Here is a 4,009-nt window from a genome sequence, read left to right on the forward strand (position 1 = left end):
TGTTCTTTTTTTTTTCTTTCTATTCTGTCAACTTTTACTCTCAAAATCAAGCGTGAATGACTAGCAGACGAAGATAAATTAACCACCGACCATGCTCCACTAAACAAATGCTTGACATGGATAGCAAAAGTCACATGACATTCCGATTAAACTGAACCCGTGCGAGAAAATCTAACTTGGGAGATCGCGAGCTTATTCGGAAAATCAGCTTTATTTCTAGGCAAAAGCTCGTTCAAGTGATATTCTCGCGGGCATGTGAACGGTCACGCGAGAAACAGACGCACGGGTCAGCTTCATCTCTTATCTTTAAGCTTCATATTCTCGCGCTTGTGCAAACGAGCTTTAAGCTATCCAGCATGATGCTTAAGTTTTTTCATACCGAAGATAAATTATCTCTACCAGAACAAAAAGAGAACATGCACCAAAGAATGGAAGCTATAGCCCTGTCAGATCTAAAATTATTCATTTAAGGTTCTCTTTCAGCCGATACGCGACAATTTGGTCTCGCTGATTTGGTCTCGGGACAATTGGGTCTCGGGACACTTTGGTCTCGAGACAAATTCGTCCCGGTACAATTGCGTCTCGAGACAAATTCGTCCCGGTACAATTGCGTCTCGGGACAAATTGGTCCCGGAACAATTGGGTCTCGGGACAAATTGGTCCCGGAAGAATTGGGTCTCGGGACAAATTGGTCCCGGAAGAATTGGGTCTCGGGACAAATTGGTCTCTGGACACGGAAGTCTCGTTTTTAAAAAAATATCACCCCTATGAAATTTTTTAAAACACCCAAATTTAACCGAACCAAACCAAATCTTACCTAACCTAACCAAACCTTACCTTTCCGAACCGAATCTAACAAAACCTAACCTAACATTACCGAACCTAAACTAACTAAACCTAACCTAACCCAACCTTGTTTGGAGGTAAAAAGATTATTTATATGAGTATTAAAAGCCCGCCTCTTACCACGAACAATTTATTAGCAACAATAGAAATATTTTTGATAAGGTGTCAGATAATTAATAGGAGAATTTTTTGGTCCTCAGGAGCAATTTGTTTTCGATCCAGTCCGAACGAAATTGTGCACTACTTTCCATTGCATCTAGCAAATGTATGACTTTGTATAAATGTAGTAAAGCTATACAAATATCGAACTGGAACAGAGCTTTGTAGATACACAAGTACCAAAAGCATCGAAATTCCAAAAACTATTTCCCATATTTTTATTCAATATTTTGCAAAAGGAAATAAGGTTTTGTTAGATTTCTTTATATGCCAGCAAAAGGTAAAATCCAGGAGTATGAACCAAATTGAAGAAAATGAAGCATTATTAGGAAATTTGAATGTTATCGATTATGTTTCACATCTCAACAGTCAGATAAAAGGTTTTTTGCTTTAAATCTTTGAATTCGACGATGAGAATGTTGAAAAACTTCAATTTGACAGATTAGTGTCTATGTTGAATAGACAGAGAACCAATTGTTGCGGATGGAAGAATTAGTGGGATAAAGCAGTTGAAGGAGAAAAGGCTAGCTAGCAAATAGTAGTTAGGTGAAGAAAAAATCGTAACGAGACACTTTTGTCGAAATTTATGTGTACTGCGAAGGTGGTCCAAAATGCAATAGAGTTCCCCTGGGTTGTAAGAGAAAAACAGACAAACAGACTGAAGCGTCGAGAACAGAATCTCTCCTAGATATACGTTACTCAGAGAAGTAAAAAATAGTTTCTTGCCCCGTACGACAACTAGTTTGCGCTAATACCAGTAGCCTCTGTAACGCGTCTGCCATTGCTCTACCGGATGCTACGTGAAATATTCCTAACACCATTCCTGGCTTAACCATGAAAGTGTTTATGATAGTTGTTCTGACCTTTTTAGTTTCAATTATTTCCAGTTGTCGTACTTCAAAACAATCATCTGCATCGTTTTATAAATAAACGATTATTCAAGAGTTATCTCATAAATATAAGTAACACTCTTGCTGGCCTCTCCCGTATTAAGTCGTTATGTGAGCTAATTAATCAAATTAAAATCAGCATAAAAATAAATTCGATACTTATACTTTATATTTTATTCGTGTTCTTTAGCGCACTAACTTTTAAAAATTCATATCTAAATAGTTTCGAGTTAAAAGTGACATTTCAAGTTCCAACGAGATAATGTCGGTAAGTCATCAAAATGCTATAATATAAAAATAGAAATCACAGAAACTAAAGCAGTAAAGAAAGATTATACATTTACGATCGATATTATTAAGGTGTTTTCGGATTCAATTTCGTTTCATCATATCGAAATTTTCTGTATAAAATTATTTTCGAAAAATTGTTTTTTAATATATCCTAAAAGCATTTGTTTCACTTCAATAAATTGAATGAAATAGGACAATTTCCCATAAATAATTTTTCGATCCTTACAAAACATACACAAATCCTTTCTAAAGTTGTATCGTTAGTTAAATTAACACAATTAAGTCAATGTGAAGTTGTTCAAAAATAGAAGATTGCTCCATTTAAGACTACGAAGAACCCTTAAAATTTAAATATCCAAGAACTCCTTGGGGTGTAACAACAGACAGACAGGCACGTCGAAATTAGAGCCCCTGCGTGTGACATACATTACTCGGAGAGATGAAAAGTAATAGAAAGTAGGGTGAAAAATATATATTAGTAGGGTGAAAAATATATATTATTCGTTAAATGGACTAGCTACGAAGGATAGTTAGGTCAAGGCGCCCTACTTCAAGTTCGGTGTCATGAATTGACATGTACAGTGCACTTTTTCATAATTTATTCTATGAGAGCGGTTGCTCTCATAGATAAGACTTCATACTGACTTTAATGTATAAGGAGGGTTTTTTGTTTATATGTAACTTTTTTCGTATTATGTTTACTGTTTTGAAAAAATTCCACGGATCTACAATCCAGGCCCTTAATATGTGGTTAAAATTTCCAAGTGATCCATTTATTAGTTTATTTTATAAAAAATAAAGTTGCTAAGGGTGGTTTTCATTTCCATAAAATGATTCAGTCATTTTGACAAAAAAAGGGAAATTTTCACATAGGAATAACATGGGAAATGTTTGCTGTGATGGCCAAAGCTACTCGACCATTTTTTGAAGACTATTTGTTCGATAGGTCTGAAAACGGTTTTAAATGAAAGGTCGAACATTAAACCTGTGCCTTTTGAAGTTTCATTAAAAACAATTTAGTTGAAGTATCGTTTTTCTTAATTTTAATTACATACACTAAATTGCGTTGTTAACCCTGAAACTGTGGAACATACAACTTTTTAGTGGTATGGGTTAGGTAGTCGTTTCACCCCAATTTTAGCGCCTTTATAGACGATTATACTAGGTTAGGGATCGAGGGTGATTAAACTTGGTTAGAGATCAAGGGTGTTTGAACTAGGTTAGCGATCAAGGGTAGTTGAACTAGGTTAGCGACAAAGGGTGATTGAACTAGGTTTGCGATCAAGGTTAATTGAACTAGGTTAGCGATCAAGGGTGATTTAACAAGGTTAGCGATCAAGGTTAATTGAACTAGTTTAGGGATCAAGGTTGAACTAGGTTAGGGATCAAGGTTAATTGAACTAGGATAGCGATCAAGGTTAATTGAACTAGGTCAGCGATCAAGGGTGATTGAACTAGGTTAGCGATCAACGGTGATTGAACTAGGTTAGCGATCAAGGGTGATTTAACAAGGTTAGCGATCAAGGTTAATTGAACTAGTTTAGGGATCAAGGTTGAACTAGGTTAGGGATCAAGGTTAATTGAACTAGGATAGCGATCAAGGTTAATTGAACTAGGTCAGCGATCAAGGGTGATTGAACTAGGTTAGCGATCAAGGCTGATTGAACTAGGTTAGCGATCAAGGCTAATTTAATTAGGTTAGCGATCAAGGCTAATTTAATTAGGTAAGCGATCAAGGTTAATTTAATAAGGTAAGCGATCAAGGGTGATTGAACTAGGTTAGCGATCAAGGGTGACTGAACTAGGTTAGCGATCAAGGGTGA

The sequence above is a fragment of the Phalangium opilio genome, unplaced genomic scaffold (genome assembly GCF_054372755.1).
Source record: "Phalangium opilio isolate 3A_F unplaced genomic scaffold, DU_Popi_V2 ptg000037l_1, whole genome shotgun sequence".
NCBI classification, from domain to species: Eukaryota; Metazoa; Arthropoda; class Arachnida; order Opiliones; family Phalangiidae; genus Phalangium; species Phalangium opilio.